Consider the following 20,512-nt stretch of genomic DNA (forward strand, 5'->3'; position numbering starts at 1 on the left):
GACAGCACCAAGTTATTCCCGAGAATATGTTGGGCACCAGTGTCACACCTTCTGGCATCCATTCTCTCCTCAGCTAATGGCCTTTTGGGCATAGTGCTGCCTCCACCTCGACTGCTGACTTTGGACATGCTGCCCTACTGTGCTTGCAGGAGATAAACTTAGAAGACTGCTGAACCTTGCCAAGTCAGGGTAAGACAGCCTTTCTACCTCCCTGCTCCTGTGTTGGTCAGTCAGATGCTCTATGCTTTAGCCAAAGCTGGCTGCCCTTACCCTGCTGTGAGACTCTGGGTGACTGTCCAGGCAGCCTGCTGTTTCTGTCTTTGCTGCACCTTTGGAAGTTGCTCGCCTGCACTTCCTGCCTTCCCTAGTATTGCTATCCTCCTTCTCAGGTCTTTGACGAGGCTGAAGATTAGACTGTCACAGTTATTGTTCTCTCTTCCTAGATAGAAATATTAGGTAGAAGACTCAAACGTTCCAGCTTAGGACAACTCTATAGTAATCCCTTTTATGCCTTTACCCTAAGACTGGATACATAGTTCTTGCCATCTGCTCCAGTTGCTTCACTGGCCATAGGTCTTCAGTGTGTTTGTTCTTACTTTTCCTTCTCCTTGAGCACACTTAAGATTTGCTGTCATTGTATGTAGTTTTGTATCAAGCCTAAATCTTTTTCTTTAGACTAAAGAGATATCCACCCCACCCACACCTGTAGCACTGACCACACCCATTTGGACATGGTGGATATCTCACAATAATCATCCACAGCAGGAGAAGCATCCGTGACAAATCTGCTGCACCTGAACAGAGCACACAGCTTGGCAGTGGGAGCCTGGGGCTGTTCTGCTTCGCTTTCTGTTGCTGTGATAAAACACTCACTTAGAGCAACTTGGAGAGGAAAGGGTTTGTTTTGTTTACAGGTTACAGCCCACAACCAGGGGAAGCCAAGGCAGAAACCCGGAGGCAGGAACTGAAGCAGAGGCTGTGGAGGAGCTCGGATACTGGGTCGTTCACCATGGCCTACTCAGCCTGCTTTCCTTATACAACCCAGGACCACCTACACAGGGCTGGCACCACCCACGGTGGCCATCATTCATTAACTGAGAGAATGCTCCCCCGGGCTTACCCACGTGCCAGTCTGATGAAGGCATTTTCTCAAGTGAGGTTCCATCTTCTCAGCCGACCAGTTTCCCATTTTGTGTCAAGTTGACAAAAAAGTAACCAGCAAGGGTTGTACAAGGGTTCTCTGTGTACCCTGTGCCTGACACACTCTGTGTGTGAGCACTTTTGTCCCATTGAAATAATCGGCGATAGATTCATAAAGACGGAAAGCAGGAAGCCAGTGATCGGGGTGGAGAGTTAGTGCTTCATGGGGTGAGGGGTGAGAATGTTCTGGACAAGCATGGTGATAATGGTGGGGCAGTGAGGAAAACATATTAATGTCACTGAACTGGACTCTCTCAAACGGTTAGCAGTCAATAAGAAGAGAGACGAAACAATAATAAGCCAACCACAGGGCTGCTTTGACATCAGAGGTCTGGTCAAAGGGCCAGGCCTCCGGGTCCCCAGTGTCCTACCCCAGTGCCCTAAAGGTGGCATCAGAAACAGGCACAGGTATCAGCCTGCCCATCTCTGCAGCCTGGAAGGAAGAAGCAATGAGTGGGAAGGGCCAGCCCTGAGTATCTGGGGATTCTACCACCCTTCCCCACACCCCACATTCCAGAGGAAATAAAGTTCCCCAAAGGAGCCATGTGGGGAATGAAAAGGGAATGATCTAGGACTCGGTTTCCTGCTTTTCTCAGGGGCCATTAAATACACACCTGCGGACTTGGCCTAGATCTGACTGGGTTCTGCAGGCAGCAAGCAGGTGTTCATACATTGCCACCAGGTCCTAGGGATACAAAGAGCAGTGACTTGTAGCCCTGCTCTGGGTCCTAGCAGGAAGGACGATGGATGCGAGGAGAGATGTAGGAATGGGGCAAGGGTTGTTGGGGTCTAGGGAGGTATTACAGGCAGGGTGACAGAGTTCCCAGGGAAGTCTGCACGGAGAAGGCAGCCTCGGCTCAGTGTCCAGGTGGGAGGTGGAATCCTCGGTGAGCAGGTTAGAAAGAAGGGAGCACTTGGGTTGTTGGTAAGTCTACAAAGACCTCCCCCATCCTGTTAATAGAGTCCCCCTCCCCCACTTTCTGGAGTCCTGCTGACACCTGGACACATTTCAAGAAAAGACCCCTCCCTCAAGACCTAAAGATTCACCAAAGATGTGGTTTTAAGACCGACTGAGAGAAAATGAGTTGTCTCCTGGAAGAAAGCCAAACCACTTGTGCAGCGAAGACTGACTGTGTCCTTGGCTCCCTCTGGGAGCGGAGCCACTGAAGCAGAAACACACAAGAACACACAGTGGCCATGACCAATGGTGGGTGGCTTTGTTCTTCAGACAAGTAGTTTCCAGACAGACCAGAGCACGCTGCCTTCGGTAAACAGCAACCCGCATGCTTGGAGCAGAGTTCTGCCAGAGACACCTCAACTCTTCACCACTCTTACTCCCGCAAGGGATGCAGCCTGTACTGTTGCCAAGTCATCCAGGGTGTGTGACCAGAGGGAGGGCCGGGTTCCAGGTTAGACGCTGGCTTCTTGGTGGATGAGCTTAGGCGAGGAGACCTGTTGTGTCCCTTCCCATTCTCCACTCCCATTCATTGGCACTGACTTGGTTTCTCCAGACACGGGTTTTATAGCCAGAAGCTAACCGATGCAAAAGCAACCACTAAGAGGACACAGGCTGAAAAATCTAACAAGAGAATCCAGAATCAGATTGAGGGATGCAGGGAGGACAGACAGCCACTCGGGCAGGAAGGGGAGATTAATCAACGGATATGTGATATCAGACGGACCTCTCCTCAGCAGCAATTAATAGGGAAATACAATGTCCCCTCCCTTTTGCATGGAAAATCTACCGGGGTTTCTTGTTTTGGTGGAAAGCAAGCTTCCCTCTCCTGGGGACCTCAGAGTGCTTGAAGGCATCAGACCTGACAAGTGGCCACTGAATAAAGAAATGAACAAGACTTAGACTCCTCTCCTTTTCTCTGAAGAGGTAACCATCATGTCTGGCCACAGAGCATCAAGGACGGGGAGGGCAGGTAGGTGCCTGATATTTTTTAAGAGAACAGAATGGTAACAGTCATAGTTACCCTTGACTTGGGACTAAATGAGACAACTCTGCCCTAGGCTGCGACTTCCTTGTTGTGACAATGGTGTGACAACAAGGGGTCACTGATGACACCTTCTGGTCAGGTCAAGTTGACAATGGATGAGGAACTGGCCTGTAAATTGAAGGGCACGCCCCACATTGGGAGGATTCTAATCTTGATCTTGCCTGGTACAAGACCCTGTTCATTTTTTAGGACTGAAAAGAGAATTCTACAGATACATCATCATTTGTCCTTTGCTTCAACATGCACGCCTCAGGAGTCAGCCACAGTGATAGGCATCAGCCTAGCTCCAGTCAGGGCTGACTCCTTGCCTTCCATCTGGGTCCCTAGGATTGTGCACACACATTAAGCAAACAGTTCTCACTGCTAGGGAAACCCTTCAGCTTTGCTTGTTGAGATTGTCCTCAAGCATCTGCGTGCCCCTCCATGGCTGACAACTGGGGAAGAGCAGGTTCAGTAAGATTAATGGCACCGATTTCAGCCATGGCTGACTCTCACTGAACACTGATTCCAGACCAGGTACTAGATAAATGGCATAAACACACCTTCCCACTTAACCCCAAGCTAGCCCTGTGTGGCAGTGTTGGTATGGATGGCAGAACTCCCATTTTAAAGATGAGCAGACTGAGAAAGAGGTAAGCCATGCACCGAGTCCACCCAGTAAGCAAGTGAGTGAAAAGGAGGACAGATGGGCACGACAAAAGGACATGGACACGGTGGCTGGAGTGCCACCCGCGTGGGCTGAGCTCTACATGGTGGGCGGCTGGAGTGCCACCCGCGTGGGCTGAGCTCTACAGCAGAGGACGAGGTGGACTCCTGCTCCTCCCCGTGACCCCTCCAGAAGGAATCTTGATCGTGTTCAGTGCCCGTGTTCCCTGCTGTTCTCTAGATGATGAAGGGCTCCGGGAAGGGGAGGAGAATTAATTAGTTCCTAGAAAATAGATCAGGGGCCTGATTCCTCCCCCGCAGGGAGCTGGTGGCTTATGGTAGAGACTAAACGGGTCCCAGACGGTTGTATCCTCCATATCTACACAGACAGGGGTTGGGGTGCGTCCCTAAGGTGCTCCTCGTCTATCTTACCCTCCTAGTCGCTGGATTACAAGGTGACCCACAGGCATGCCCCTAGCGTGTAGAGGACAGGACTGGGCTACCAGTCGAGGCGCTGAGCTTCTCAGACCTGTCCCTCTGCTCCACACTCACACGGTCTCATCCTGCATGTCTTGGGTCTTGGGACCTGCTACCCTTAGAGGCCAGGGAGAAATGCCAGAGGACATAAGTTCAAGTTCAAGCTCTCTCTTTTCATGTACCAGCTGTGTGTGACCTTGGCTGCACTGTTTTCTGTTTTCTTTGAGTCGTATTATATTTATTTATTTTCACTTATCCATGTGTCTGTATATATGTGGGAAGGTGACATGTGTGTGGAGGTCATAGGACAGCTTATGAGAGTTGTTTCTCTCTTTCTGTCGTATGGATCCCAGAATTGAACCCAAGGCAGGTTACTGCCGTGATAACATGAGCTGGGATCATGCAGTCCCGAGACAGACCCCTGGGTATGAAGAAAGGACAATGCTTGGATCTATTAACAAGATAGGAGCTGGGAAGGAGGCCAGTCACCAATCACAGGAGAACCCAGGGCAGACAGCTAGCTGCCAATGCAGCTCACACAGGATCTCTCACGCATCCTGCACTATGACCTTGGGCAAAGGCATCCATCCATCCCTCCCTGAACCATCTCCTCATTAGAGAGCCTGAGAAAAATAGCAATTATCTGATTCAGTCTCAGAAAGTCTTTAAATAATTAACATTTATAGGACAGCTTTGAATTCCTCAGATATGAGCTGTGGTGAAAATATTATTATTGTTTTAAAAAATAATATGTCTCCGATCCCAGGCTACTGTGGAAGGGCCTGTTATCTTCTCCCTGGGGGTAGCTGTTTGCAAGCTGATTAATTAAAACTCGTTTTTTCTGACTTTCTAATTTAGATGTTAATAAATTCAATAATTTGATCCATTTGTTGTTCTAGATAAGGTCCTTTGGGAATAACTTCTCATTTATGATAGTGACCTGGTGAGGAGTCTCTTAAACTGTATAATAAATGCGTTTGATACAAAGCAGCAGAAGCAGCAGTATGGCTACGGCAGGCAGGCGCACAGGCTCCCGAGGACGCAGACCCTGCCCAGCACAAACAGCACCCGTGAGACTCCCATAAGGAATGCAATATGTGTTTCGTCTCATTTTTCCGTTTAGTATCTCAACCTCACCACTCACAGTAATTGGCTTTGCCTCGGTCTCCATCCAAAGGAGAGGCGACGCCGAAGGAAGCGGCTGCTACTCTGTCCCTTACCCCTTTTCTGGTCTCTGTCCTCTCTCGGGTGCAAAAGGCAGGCCGTGTGGGAGAAGAGCCAGCTTGAGCCAGCAGGGGCTGGGCACCCACACAGGTGACAGGGGAGAGTCAAGTCTAACATTTGTGCGGCGATGATGCCTGGGTGCCGGGGGTAGTTGGAGACTCGATGAAGAGGTGGGCGTCTGCTGTTTTCAGGACATCTCTCTGTAGCCTCCAGCCCAGGACTAGCTTAGTCTTGAGACCCACCAGCAGCTCAGATCCCCATTGGATATTTATTATGGAACATACGTTCTAAGTCCTTCAGAGAGGGCTCAGCTCTTCTCTACATGTGCCTATGGCTACAGCTTCTAAATCTTAATTTCCCCCAGAAGCCCATGTGTTAAAGCCTGTCTCCCACTTGGTGTTCACTGAAGGCGGTGAGGCGGGCCCCAGTGGCAGGTCTTTCAGCCGTTAGGAGTGTGCACTTGAAGGGGAGTACTGTAGGACTCTGGTCTCTTGTTCTTTCTCTGGTCTCAGCAGTGAGGTAACTGGCTTGGTTCCCACCTAAACACAACAAGCTGCTACTCTGTAGGTCCCACCTTGTTACCTGGATGTGGGTTCCTCTTCCTGCCTTAGGTCTCACTAGCCTTCTGGTTCTCCTCAGTCAGGCTAACTTCAGGTTCCTAGGAAGCCACAGTTGCCTGACTGGCATTACGTATGGATTCGGCTCTGGCTCTCTTCTGCCTGCATAGAGATGCCAACAGCTCTGGTGCTACCATTGGAGTGTATTGGATGGCTTTATAATTCCCACCCTTAAAGGATGCCTCTACTGGCAAACTACTAAAATGAATGTCATTCTGTGACCACAGGCCACTGGCATGGAGCAGGTTGGGGACACACACCCCAGCACCTCTGTTTCCTGACAGGTGGCATCGGTGGTCCCGTGGTCTGCTCTCTCCCCGTGAACTTTTCCTCAGCTCTGGGTTTTCTGGGCAGATACAAATAGCATACCAAGAGAGTCAGTGTCTGGGTGAGGAGAGAGATTTGCGTTTGCACATGGATGGTGTCACCAAACCATCTACTGAGAGCAGAGACGAGAAAAGTTCCTGTGGGCGTGGCCTCCGAAAGGGCAGAACCAGAGTTTGCACATGGCTTCCCTCTGGCTCTGCGTGAAGATCTGCCTGCTGGCATCATGGAATGACCCTGACCTCTGCGTCCCTGGGTCATCCTGACCTCAGGCCCCTCAAGACATATCCAGACTTGCTACTGCCACATGCTCACCCACCTTCTGTCTCTGCAGACCTGACTGTGTAATGGGGATGGTTCTAGTTCCCCTGGACACAAAGTCAACTTTGTGACCAGGCAGATGTGAGAGGGGCTTCCCCACTCCCCTCTTCACTTGTCTCCTGTCAGGGACCCTCGGGAGCTGACCAAGTGTCACCTGAACATTCCCCTCCTTCTCTGATTGCCTTACCTGGCTGTTTCCCATGGGTCTTTCAGGCCTTTTCCCTCCCCTACTACGGTCTCCCCAGTGCTCCCAAAGCCCTGCATGGACTACTCTGTAGCTCTAAAGCTCTTCTCCTCTGCCTTGGCCACTCAGGTAAGAGGTGGAAGGAGCACATGTTTGAACACATAGACTCTAGAAACAGATTGCCAGCTCTATCACCTAGTAACTTTGCAACTGCGGGCAAGTTACCTCACTCTGTCCCTCAGTGCTCCCTCTCTTAAATGGGGTTAGCAATAATTCCTACCACATGAACTAAATGAACACACACACATATATGAATGGACATATATATATAAATGAACATATATATTACATGCATATACATGTTGCATGCATATGTATGTTGCTTAGAATATCATCTGGCACACTGTGGTTGTCATGCATGCATTTGCGATCATTGTTAGCAGTGTGTGTAACCCCTGAAGACAGAGACAGCACTCCATGTCAGTGCCTCATAGAAAGGTTTAGGAGTGATACAACGCTGGACTCAGAGTCTGTCTGTGTGATCACAGGTGAGTTAACGATGAAGGTCGGTACCATTATCTGAAACTTTGACATAAGATTTGGAGTATCTTCTTAGGGATAAGGAATTTGCTTATGAAGTTCTCATCTGTGTGGTGTCCACCCTCTGGTAGACACTGGACCAATGACGGCTGCAATCTTCATTATTATTGTTGAATGAATAGAGGCTCTGTAAGCCATAGCCCCTCCAGAGCCGGAACAACCCTGGTAAAACCTTCAGGAAATCTGCCCAATCTATGCACGTCCAGTCACTTGAATTTTAGGGCCCAGTGCTATATGGAAGCATGGACCCATTATCCAAAAGTCATCCTCAGTTTCAGGTCAGCGACTGTGGAATATCCATACCAGCTTGGCCTTCCGTGGTACACAGGTCCCACGTGTGTGAAGTGACCAGTGCTGATTTTAGACAATAGTTCTCATCCCTGGAAGTCCCGTGTTTCATGTTACTTTTCTTCTGGATCACTCTGCAGAGGAAGACCAAGAGCTCAGAACTCCGGATGCTAAGTCCGGTGTCCCCGAAGATGACCAGTCTCCAGAAGCAGCCCCATGCTCACTCCTGTTCTTCTGAGACACATACGACAAGAGAGGAACAAACGAGTCATCTTTACATTCAAGTTTTGACTGAAGAACACCGTGCAGTACTCGTGGTTGAATGAACTCTTGGTCTGACTCTTCATTTTCACATAGTTGGATTCCTACTCGCTGAACTTTGGAGGTATTCCCACCATTTGTCCTGGAAGAAGGGAATGGTTAGGCTTGCCCTATTGCATGCCTGTCCCTTGACACGGAGGGGCACATCTTCGGTGTCCAGTATCTGAAGGAGAATGAGAGATGTGTGGGGCAGAGATATACCCAACCCACAGTCTGCAGTCAAGTGCAATCTAAGTCAGTCAAGTTCTGAGGAACTTAGGCTCACGAGCAAGATAGAAATGCCACTACTTCTCAAGCCGTTTGTCAAGCAGAATACATGACAGAAGCTGACTAGTATAATATCTTGAAATACCCCATTTCACCAAATCTATTACTTATTGAATGGCTACCATAAAACAGATACAGCTTCTGGAATATTCCAAATGAAACACAGGGGTGTGCATATATGAGCACGCGTGCGCGTACACACACACACACACACACACACACACACACACACACGCGCGGTAGGTTAAACATCTAGAAGAAAAAGTAGATCTGTATACCTGTTATATTGAATGGATCTTTATCCTCACCCATCTTCTCTCAACTCTAGTGAAAAATGAGGCCTCTGGTTCTTCTAGCCACTCCCAAGTAACACGCATTCAGTACTACATGACTGACAGTCACGATCTTGCTGTAGCAGTGAAGATGCCAGCCTCGAGGCCTAGGCAGGATTCTGATCTTGGCCAAAGGCTTCTTTGCTGCCCCTAGACCAGGCCTGTGGAGGAAATAAGGCTGGCTAGGAATCTTTCAAGGAGAAGAGGTTGGGTCACTCCTGAATTCCTCTGGACTTAGGGAGCATTTCTGTCTTGTAGATATTTCCAGGACAGCTCCGGGTCTGCCTTGAACCACAGGCTCTCATGTCATTAGCTTCCTTGACTTGTGTACAAACTTCCCCATTTGGGTTGACTCTTTCTCTCTCCCTGGCCTTTAAGACACTCTCTTAAGATAGGGTCAATCTCCCACCTAGATGACTCCCTTGACAGGATCCACACTGACCTTCCACTAGCAAGAGGGAGTTCATAGAAATCACCTCTAAGCCTTTTGCCCTGGAAGACCCCAGGATCACAAACTGTGGTGGTGACTCTTGGTTGTCAGCTTGACTGTATCTGGAATTAACGAAAACCAAAGCACAGCTTGGCAAACCTGTGAGGGACTTTTGCTTAATTATTTGAAGTGGAAAGATTCACTTCTAATCCGGATCTTTGAGGCAGGAAGGCACACTTCTAATCTGGCCGCACCTTCTTCCGGAAGCCTATATAAAGGACGTGGCAGGAGAAAGTTGCTCTTTGCCTGCTTGCTCTTGCCTTGCTTGCAAGTCACGATGGCTATTCTTGGTTGTCAAGTTGACTTCCCACCAGACCTTGAGGTGGGAAGACCCACCTTTAATCTGGGTCTTCTGGAAGCCTATATAAGAAAAATGAAAGAGGAAGTGTTGTTCTTTGCCTACTTACCCTGGTCTTATCAGTCCATCCATTCCTTAACTGGCATTGGAGCCTGCTTCTTTGGGATTCCAGCATATACTGAAGACCAGCTGAGAAACCCAGCCTCGTGGGACTGAACAACTGTTGGATTCTTGGTCTTCCCATTTACAGCTAGTCGTTGCTGGGCTGCAGCCTGCAGGTCGCAAGTCATTCCCACACATATGTGTGTATGTATATGTATACATACATGTATGTATTATATCTGTGTGTGTATATATATATATATAGAGAGAGAGAGAGAGAGAGAGATTCATTCCATAAGTTCTGTTACTCTAGAGAACTCTGAGTAATGAGTCAATTGCTTCACAGGCATTAGAGCCTACTTCCAAGGAATTCCAGTGTATCCTGAAGAGCAGCTGAGACATCCAGCCTTGTAGACTCAACAACCACTGGACTCTTGGACCTTTCATTCATAAGCAGCCACTGATAGATTATCTGGACCACAGTCGGTAAGTCATTCTAATAAATCCCCTTTCTATATAAGGGGAAAGATTCACTCTCTAAGCTCTGTTACTCTAAAGAACCTTGACTAATACAGTGACCAATCACATTGGTCAGAACCCTGTGTTTCAGGAGACTCAGTCCATTGTCTGATACTCCCCACAATCAGTGTAGGGAGCCATACTGACCTTTCCCGGTTATCTGTTCCACACCTTCTACCTGGACATGAGGGGCAGAGGATGAACCTCTGCTCCCTGTACTGGGTAGGGTTCAAATAAAAGAGCAGAAACCTTATTTGTTTTAATCAGAAGAGATAAAGGGTCTGTGCCTCTGACCAGCCCTGTGCCGTACACATTGTCACACCGATGCCAGAAGATAACTGTGTGCTGAGCTTTGGTGAGGAGACTGGAGCTCCGTGTTACAATTCCTGGACTCTTCCCTTGGCTGGTTTTAATCTTTGTCACAGTAGCACACAACCATGACTGTAATGGCTATCAGGGAGTTCCGTAAAGTCTTCTAGAGATTTCCAGAACCTAACAACTGGGAGTTTGGGAACCTTCTAAATGTGCAGCTGGAGTCAGAGAGGGTGATCTAGGCCTCTGTCACTCTAGGTTGACAGCAACTCACTCACTTAGGCATTAGAGGCTGATAGACCAGAGGATAAGAGTCCCGTTTGCCGCCCCTGGCCTACCCCAGACTCTCTTGTTTATTTTCACAGTAATAAGTCCAAAGATCATGGCCTGTTTGTCTTGAGATGAGGCTGCCCAGGGAACAGAACTGTCTGGGAAAAACCATGTTGGCCAGAGCATCCCTCCTGCCACCATGATGGAAGAAAAAGAAGGATCTCACTTGCGCTGTGCCTCTGAATTTGGTTGCAGATCTTATCGACTGGTGTGAACTGTAGTCAGAGCTCCGTCAATGAGAGGGCCAGAAGCACATGCTACGTTTCCTGAGCAAGAGAGAGCAGAGGTCACTGGGCAGTCCGCCTATGCACCATGGAGGGAAATCCCCAGATCCACTCTCTACTTTTCAACTACCACACGCCTACTATGGAGGAAGGTTTGAGACACGTGTGCCTGGGTTTGGAGGCACTGTGTGACTGCACGTGATCTCCTTCCTCTGACTGATGTGTGAGTTTTAGGCCTGGGAAGGTTTGAATGAAAAAGTCCCTCTATAGGCTCAGGTAATGTCTCTTTGTAGACCTGTTTGGGGAGCTTTAGGTGGTACAGCCTTGCCAGCCGAAGAAGAGCGATCTTTGAGAGTTTAAGTCGCACTCTGTACTTGCTGAGAGCTCTCAGCTCCTGGGGTGACTCTCATGCCTACTGCTTGCTGTCATGTCTCCTGCCATGCCTCCCTGCCGTGATGGACCCTCACCCTCTGGAACCATAAGCCTTCTGTGAGTTCCCTTGGTCATGGTATTTTATCACAGCAACAAAAAAGAAACTAATGCGACCCCCAAGTATCTGTTTGTAGTGCGTTAGGTCGACAACAACCAAGGCGACAACGAACAGCTGGAATAATGAAGAGACTATGGAATCTGAGTTTTAACCCCCAGTTTTGTCTCTATGAATAACAGAAGCGATTGCAGCCCCTGGTGCTCAGGCAGGACCACAGGTGAGGCCTTTCTTTCATACTCCTATTTCCAAAATCTGAAATCACTAGAGCAATCAATGAAAAGATAAATATTCATTTGGTGAAAAGATACCATTACACAGTAAGTTAATGGTGGAAATTTCTCTGTATTTACCGCTTGTCAAAACAGAAGAAAGAAATTCCAAAGTGTTAGAAGCGATTGTTAGTTGAATGCCAATTATGAATGCCAGGAGACTACCTCGGAAGCATTTGGGGAAATCTCTGGAGAATTGTAATTTGCTTCACTCACTGTTTCTACAACTGTCTTCTTTTTGTACAATAAGACTGAGCTGTAAATTATGGGTATGGCATGGCTTGTTGAATTCTCTCCAGGGGCCTGACAGGAGCATTTCCTGTCTTCATCGGATGCTGCTCTCCCTGGTAGATTCTGCTTCCTGCATGTATTATTGCTCTCTGAATATGTAGTATCCCGACTGAATAGCCTTGAACAATGGAGATATTGATCACCTGTCCCATCAAGAAGTTACACACAGGAAGTAGTCAGCTTGCTTAATTCCTTCCATGTGATGAAGCCACCAAGGGCCAGTTGCTTTGTGCTCTTCTCTGCGACCCACAGTGTCAGCCTGGATCCCACAAAGTGGAAGATGGCTGAGAATCCCCAGGTCCGTCATGATCACGTCAGAAAGGAAAGACAACATCTTTGCACAACTCTCCCTGCTAGTTCTTTAACCAAGACTGGATCACATGAGCACTCAGCTGCAAGGAAGCCCGCTGGCATGTCAGGCTGTCCCATGCACACATTCAACTACAGCTGAAGGAGGTTGGGGCAAAATCTAGGCTCAGTTGTATGACTCCTACCTCAGGCTACTTCCCACAGTATGGCCCACACTCTGCACATAGTGGGGACTCAACAAATGAGAAGCTAAGAAATAGGACATCTAAGCACCAGCAGAGGCCGATGCTGGCTCAACCCCATCTCTGTTTCCTGGGGACTACATCTGATTTTGTCACAGAAGCCTCCTTAGACCAAGAACCAGGCCTTATTTTCCTTCCTGGTGATGCTGAAACAGAAGCATGTCTGTGTCGGCCGTGTAAAGCAAAGCAGCCCCTTGGAGTTGGCACGGGACACATCAGATACCAAATTCTCGCCACAGAGGAGATGTATTTACCCAGAGGGGCAAGAGGGGGGATTGGGGTCTGCAAAGGCAGACAGCAAGCAGCAATAGGAGCAAGGAAAGTCAGGGTTTGTTGCTGTTGTTGTTTTGTCTTGTTTTAGTTTTGTTTTGTTTTAGTTTTGTTTTGAAGAGACGGACTTTTAAGGGAAAGGGGGGAAATTTGTGCTAGGGTGCGTTGATAAGTACTGACTGCACATGTTAGTGCAATAATGAATTTTGAGTGTTGGACCTTGGTGTTTTGTCTCAGGAATGAGTCAGTGGCCAAATAAGGGAATAGACCTTGGGGGCTAGCTTTAGGGTTGCAACCTAATGGTTTTAGCAAGGCAGAGAGGAAGGCAGGAAAGGGTAAAATTGTTGGCACCATGTTTGCCATGCCCACGCCTGTTAGAGAGCCCTTGCTGCCTTGTTCTTATTCTCAGGCCATTCCAGAGACTGACGAGCTCAGGCAGAAGAAAGCCCAGAAATCCCTGTAGACGAGCTACCGCCACAACCAAAGCTAACCCCTCAGAGTTAGGAGCCTCGACCTCAGATCTGGAAATAGAAGTGCTTTGTTGGCATGACTGAGACACAGAGGAGACTGCTCTGAAGTTAAAACGGGCCCTTTGGAAGAGCTGATTCCAAATGGCTTTCAAGAGGAGAGAACGGTAGTTCAGAGGCAGAGTAAGGCAAGCTACCTGAGAACCCCATCTCCAGCAGAGACACAAAGACAGGGGCAGTCCCTTGGCCCTCAAGATGTCAGTAGGGGCTCACTAAAACAACCCAGCCTCTCCAACTTGCAGTGGCTAAGAATCTCATTTAACTGAGGGGCCCTGTGGCCTTTGACAAGCTCTCTCCTTGCGTAATTCCAACATCTTCTAAGAAGCCAAGAAGAAGTAGGGATTTCACCAGGGACCTCATCAAACAAGCAGATCCAAAAGGAATTTTGCCCTCTTACTGGGGGGTGGGGTAAATGCCCCAGAGATGAGTGCCCCTAGAGGGCAGCAGACCATTTGAGCTGAAGGGATTACAATGCTAGTTGCTTTAAACCCAGGAAACCAAAGTGAGACACAGGTTCTGCGGCTCATTGGATAGGCAAATGAGCCCGCTTTCCACTCCTAATTAGCTACATAATCTTGAGCACGTTGGTAAGCTTCCCGATACCAGTCTCTTCCCATGGAAATGGAATTAATAGTGTTGATTGCAGAGGGCTACCATGAGCATCAGACAAGAAGAGGTATGGGCGGGGCAGGATGCTACTTCCTGCAACAGTGAGTCTCTGAAGCTTCTCCATTCACATACTGCCCACTCTGCCTTGAGAGTCTCCGAGGCAGCAGGAAGCTGGACACTTTCATTCCATGAGCTCCCTTTTCTTTCTCTACAGCAACTCAGTGGGGGAAAGAGGTAGGCAGGGGATCCCAGACATGAATTCTGGCCTTCAGAGAGTGGCATCAGCTAGGGTCTGGATGGTATGGTATGGGGTGCGGGTTTGTATAGAGGACCCACAACTGCCCTGTTCTACCCTGTTCCTCCAGCCTGCTCTCTTGGAGCTATCTGTTTGAGGAAGACGGCAGTAACTGCTGCCAAGAGTGACATTCATTTTTCCATCTCCTTTCCAATCACACATTGGGCCTGCTCCATTTCTCTTTGGTTCTAAGTAGAGCAATAGGGCTTCATGGTAGAGCCCATTCCCAACATGCATGAGACCCTGGGTTTAACCCACAGTACTTCCAAAAGTAAAAAGCACATGAATAAATAAAAGCAGTAGCTCACACGGACCTTTCTGGAAGAAGTCATTGTCCACAGGGAGGAATCCTTGTCCTACAGATCCTGGGCTCCCTTCCACTTTCTACAACCTCTGTGGCCATTATGCAAATTTTCTGAAAATTTCTCTTTGAACTGGAAGTGTGTCCTGCAGAAGAGGTCTCAAGCACAAGCAGAGACACCCAGAGCCTGTGGGCAGCCCTTAGGTGGCAGCTTGGATTCCTGCCTGTCCTGTGGGACCTCAGAAAGCAGCATTTTTGCCTCCATATCCTCCAGAGCTTGATGTAAAGACTAGCAGTTGCCTCACAAGGAACTTGTAAGGAATGCTGGAGGAGCAGTTGGATTTCTAAGGCACTTTGCAAAGTGCCACACAAATAACCCCACACGTAAGCGTTTCCATATCTACAAAACACTGTGGATGGTAGGGGGGAAAAGTCCATCGCTTCGAGCAGAGGCGCAGGTCATCGTGCCAGGACACAAAGGCCCTGGGAGGGAGATGCCTGCAGTGTGCTGAGAATTAAATGCCAGCCAAGACTTCCTCCTGCTCTTCATTTCCCACCACCACAACACGCAGACGGCGAGATGTGTTCTGAAAGCCACCAGCAGCAAAATGCACTCAAATATTCAAACAGCCCTCGTGTGGGGTATTTATGGTAACTTTGGTTCTATTGACAGCTACCTTTAATGTTCTGAAAAGTGGAGAGAATTAAGACATGAGCATTAATCGTCAGTCTTGTCTTTGGTTGTGAAGCCCTCATGCATTGATTGCCTGGAGACATTTCTGAAGAAGGAGTCTGCCTTCACCTTAGACTGCAGTGTTTAAGGTAGCTAGATGTCATTTGCAGCCAGGCAGATGGTACACATTTATACTGCCAGCCCTGGAGAAACCAAGGCAGGAGGATCTCTAGTTCAATACCAGCCTGGGTTTTACAGTTAGAATCTTCAACAAACAAGCAAAAAACACACAAAGCAAACAGTGGTCATTTATAAAGATAGTCCAAAGCCAGCTTCCTACTCCCAATACACACACACACACACACACACACACACACACACACACACACTTGGTAGAATGATACTGAGCTTTATGCTAGGTGGGAAAAATCAGTGGGATATGATTGTGCAAAGCCACACTGTCTTTTAGTGTGACAGCTTAAATGGTCTATCTCTGAGCTGAAAGCAGCATCAACACAAAGTGCCATTTTGGTGACCAGCCAAGCCTGTCCCAACTTGGGACAGATAGAGAATACAGACGGGCCAAACCTTTGAAACCGCAGTGCAATTTGGCAAAGAAAAAGTACAAATAAAATATAATGGAGAAAAAAAACAATAGAACGTTAAAAAATCACAAGAAAATATATGGACAGTCTTCTACCAATAAAATTTAAAACTTAGATGAGTTAAATAATTTCCTAGACGATTTAATTCACTCCCAGAAACAAAAAGCAGACTTCTGGGTTAAGACAGTGAGTGAAGCAGGCATATTGACTATTCTCCCTTCCATAAGCCTCATTAAAACTATCACAAAAGATCTTTTTACATTTAAAAAAAAAGGAGGGGAAACTGGAAATCTATAAGCACACAGTGACCAAGTTAAACTCCCGGGAGAATGGAACCTGGTGGTCCCTGGGCAGTGTCAGATGCACCCAGGCACAGTTCTTTCCTGTCCTGTTTCCCAGACGCCCTTCCTTTGGGGACTGAGAGACATATGAGGGAAGCATCTCACGGTGCTCGTGGCCAGTTGGGCCTGGTATCCTCCATGAGGAAGCTGGATGTCCACCCCACCCTCTCTGCTGGTGATCTCCACACCTACTGCACCTGAGGGACAAGAGGGACAGGAGGCCCGTGTCCATTCTTACCAAGCCCCTGTTCAGGCAGCCTCTACTTCCTCTCTCACATTCCCTGTGATGCTGGCACACTGTCCCTTCTTCAGGCAGAATGAAGTCAGAGAGGTCAGAGAGGTCGTCTTACCTTCGTGAAAGCAACGTCAAGCCCATGTTCCTTTCTTCTTTGACTAACCTTGGAGGAAATCTGAGGCCTATTGATGCTTGAAGAATCTGCACATCTCTGACATCTCCTAACCATACACACACACACACACACACACACACACCATCTAAAACCTTCCACTCGGCCACTCCAAGTTCTACAGTGGGCTCCTGCTACCCAGGCAAGTCCCGACTTTTAAATCTTCTACAGAAAATAGACAACATGTAATTTTGTTTGCACTTATAGTGATCATGCTTGATATAGCATCAACGTAACTGTCTCCCTCCTCACACAACATTTAAAAGTGTAATGGAACCTACTCCAAACATTTTAAATTCTCATTTCAATCAGAGATCAACCGCTGAACCCTTCAGCAACCTAGCACCCCTTTGCTTTTACACTGGGTTATGAGAAACTGAGCAAAAGTCCAAGCAAGTCTTCTGCATTTACCACGGCAAGGAAAATTGTTGTAGAGGTCTAGAATAAGTGCCTTCTGATGTCAAGAAGACAGAAAAAGAACACGATGTTTATGGAGTGAACACGATTTCCAGGCTTTCTGTACATGCATTTACTTATAATACTGGGATGACAGAATGCCTTCAGAGTGTGTTCTGTGTCTGTCCTGGACTCTTGGCTGAATGCTCACATACTTTCTGTACATGCGTTTACTTATAATACTGGGATGACAGAATGCCTTCAGAGTGTGTTCTGTGTCTGTCCTGGACCCTTGGCTGAATGCTCACATACTTTCTGTACATGCGTTTACTTATAATACTGGGATGACAGAATGCCTTCAGAGTGTGTTCTGTGTCTGTCCTGGACCCTTGGCCAGCAGACGCCACCAGTATCCATTTTGCAGATGGAGAAAATTCTCTTTCTGCTACCACCAATATTTCATTTCCATCAAGCTTGAGAGAGAAGAGTTTTCCATAGCTTACCCCACACCTCTGCTCTTCATCCCTTGGGGAAGAGTGAAGACTTCCAGAAGGTAGGTCCTCTGCCAAAGTAAGCCAGAATCCCAAGGGCCCTACGCTCACTGACCAAGAGTAACAAAACAAAGACCAAGGGTCACTCTGGCCACGTCGGTCACACCTTTCTGTCAGGCTTATACTGACATTTTTGGTTTGCTTAATGACACCAAAAAGAGCTCTCTGACCCTGGTTGTGCTGGTCCCAGGACTCTGTCAAGAAAGAGACCATTGCTGACCCACGTGATACTGATTGTCTTTCTAGGCTTGGATACTAGCTCAACCAAGCAGGACAGCCTTTTCTGGTCCTTTTGGGGCACACAGCCACCTCTGTTTTTTTTTTTGTTTTGTTTTTTTGGTTTTTACGAGACAGGGTTTCTCTGTATTATTTTGGAGGCTGTCGGTCCAGCCCGGCCTCGAACTCACAGAGATCCGCCTGCCTCTGCCTCCCGAGTGCTGGGATTAAAGGCGTGCACCACCAACGCCTGGCCATACACAGCAACCTCTTAGATGTCTGTGTGCCATAGTTACAAATGCAGCCTCATTGATTCACTGAGCCTTCTCCACAATCAGTTCTATGGCTCAAGACCTGCTGCAGACTGTACCATTTACCTGCAACCATCTGCCTTGGCCCCAAACTCAGCAGCTCTAACCTTGATGCCAGGACTCTGCTCTTTCTATCTGACTTCATGGTGACTTACTTCTTGGACCATCTATCCAGTTCAGCCCTTGCTTCTGTTTCCTTTTTGGTCATTGACTAACATTCCCTTACTCCTCACCATCTTCCCCTAAAATCCTCAGCCCTTTACATGGACTTCCCAAACTGAGAATGGGAAGAAGACATGGGTGTCTAAGAACAAGAAAGGGAAGGTGCATCCCTTTAGCAACTGTCAATCTTTACAACATGCTACTTATTAATCCCACATTTTATCCCCGAAACAGATTAAAGAACCCCACACACACAAGATTGCATAGAAGACCAACTTATCATGAGTGAGGAGTAGAAGCTAGAAATGAAAAAAAAAAGTAACAGGACACAGAAACTAAAATTAAAGTGCAACATGTGCTGTATACATTCTTCATTAGGTATAAGACATCATGCTGTCTCTAATGTCCCCAGCACATGGTAGGGAAAGAGATCCTGGGGCCGGGTGTTGGTCGCACACTCCTTTAATCCCAGCACTAGGGAGGCAGAGGTAGGCGGATCTCTGTGAGTTCTAGGCCAGCCTGGTCTACAGAATGAGTTCCAGGACAGCCTCCAAAACAATACAGAGAAACCCTGTCTGAAAAACCAGAGAAAGAGAAAGAGAGAAACAGAGAGAGAGAGAGAGAGAGAGAGAGAGAGAGAGAGAGAGAGAGAGAGAGAGAGAGAGAGAGAGAGAGAGAGAGAGAGAGAAATCCTGGGAGCTCACAAGAGGCTAGCATTGCTATTTTCAGCCTGGGGTAAGAAATGAGAAATGACCAGAAGTTGACCAGTTCATCCAAAGCACTGTTTAGAGGTGGCAGGAAAGATTTGAAATTTGGTGTCTTAAATTTAGACTCTGGCCGGGCATTGGTGGCGCATTCCTTTAATCCCAGCACTCGGGAGGCAGAGGCAGGTAGATCTCTGTGAGTTCGAGAGCTAGTTCCTGGACAGCCTCCAAAACAATACAGAGAAACCCTGTCTGGAAAAAAAATTTAGACTCTGAACTCACTCCAGTGTCAACCAGGGCCACAGCTTCTTCCTGAATTCCTGGTCCATCAGCATCCATCGGTTGTCACGATCACTGTGGTCAAATGGAAAGGGTGGAGCTCTTTGTTAAGATGTAGAGTTGGTTTGGGGGTCAGAGCAGGAGCCTGTGGGTAAACAGAAGCAGTGGCAGTGGATCTTAGGCTGAGGTTCTGGTGACCGTGCTGGCTTCTTACAAGGTATGTGGATGCTTTAGAGAGGCGATCTCACCCACGTGAAGCAAGAAGAGAACAGCTGGCTGGTGTGGTCCTGTGTCCCCTGAGACAAGGGAAGCAGGCTCTGGCTGTCCTTCTATCCCAGTAAGAGTCAGAAACCAGTCCACCAAGGTCCCACTCAAGGCAGAACCACAGAGTGGAGGGAAGAAGAGAAAGCCCTCCAAGGTGCCCCTGACTCCTGTGTGACTGTCCTGTTCCCTGCTTCACCTCGAAGGCAGTGTCCACAGCTAATAGGCTCATTGTCTGGGGGGACAACATTAGCCTCATCATTACATCTTACTAAATAAGTCATTTAGAATTAATTGCCATGCACTCCAGAAAGAATTAGCTATGGTTGACTCTTCCATTCCTGCTGATTATCGAGTTGGCAGAATTCATTAGCCCTGTAGACAAACCAGTGGGTTTCTAAGCACCGAGTAGAGACAAGCCCAGTCTCCTTCTCATGGTAGATTGCTACTGGAAGCAAGAGCATATGGGGAAGCTCCAGGCTGCAGTGAGCAGCACGGCTGGGGGCACATGGCTGACCTCACACACAGAGTGCCCAGCATGAGTGCGATAGCAAGGGCAGATAGCCTCCTCTTTGCTTGACTTTGTCCTCTCTAGGGATCTCTGGGGAAAACTGTGCAAATTAACATGTCAACTGGTTCCCTAAGGCCCAAGAGTCTCAAAGGACCATGGAACAGATGCTCTGCGTAGAGAGCATAACTCTCAGAGTGAGCCCTATGTCGGACAATAAGCTGAAGAGTGCTGTGTGGACAGCCAAGGGCTTGAGGTCTATCCACTCCTTAACCTCTCCAAGCCTCAGTACCTCCAAGCATTAACAACCAAAAACCATGGTCTATTTACTGTATACTGAGCTCTGGTCTGAATATGTAAGGCATTGGTGTCATCCTGACTACACAACTCCATGAACTTGCTGAAGTCACTGTTCCC

The 20,512-nt window shown here is 48.0% G+C and overlaps 1 long non-coding RNA gene across 1 annotated transcript; it reads right to left on the reverse strand.

The window, feature by feature from the left end:
• Positions 1-7,322: 7,322 nt before the first annotated feature.
• LOC121136962 lies at positions 7,323-9,072 on the reverse strand. The gene is made up of 2 exons (XR_005874152.1): positions 8,750-9,072; positions 7,323-8,367 (listed from the first exon to the last, which is right to left on the reverse strand). It is a non-coding gene; the product is annotated as an uncharacterized LOC121136962 (long non-coding RNA).
• Between the last annotated feature and the right edge of the window lie 11,440 nt (positions 9,073-20,512).

The sequence above is a fragment of the Mesocricetus auratus genome, unplaced genomic scaffold (genome assembly GCF_017639785.1).
Source record: "Mesocricetus auratus isolate SY011 unplaced genomic scaffold, BCM_Maur_2.0 Super-Scaffold_100676, whole genome shotgun sequence".
Classification (NCBI taxonomy): Eukaryota; Metazoa; Chordata; class Mammalia; order Rodentia; family Cricetidae; genus Mesocricetus; species Mesocricetus auratus.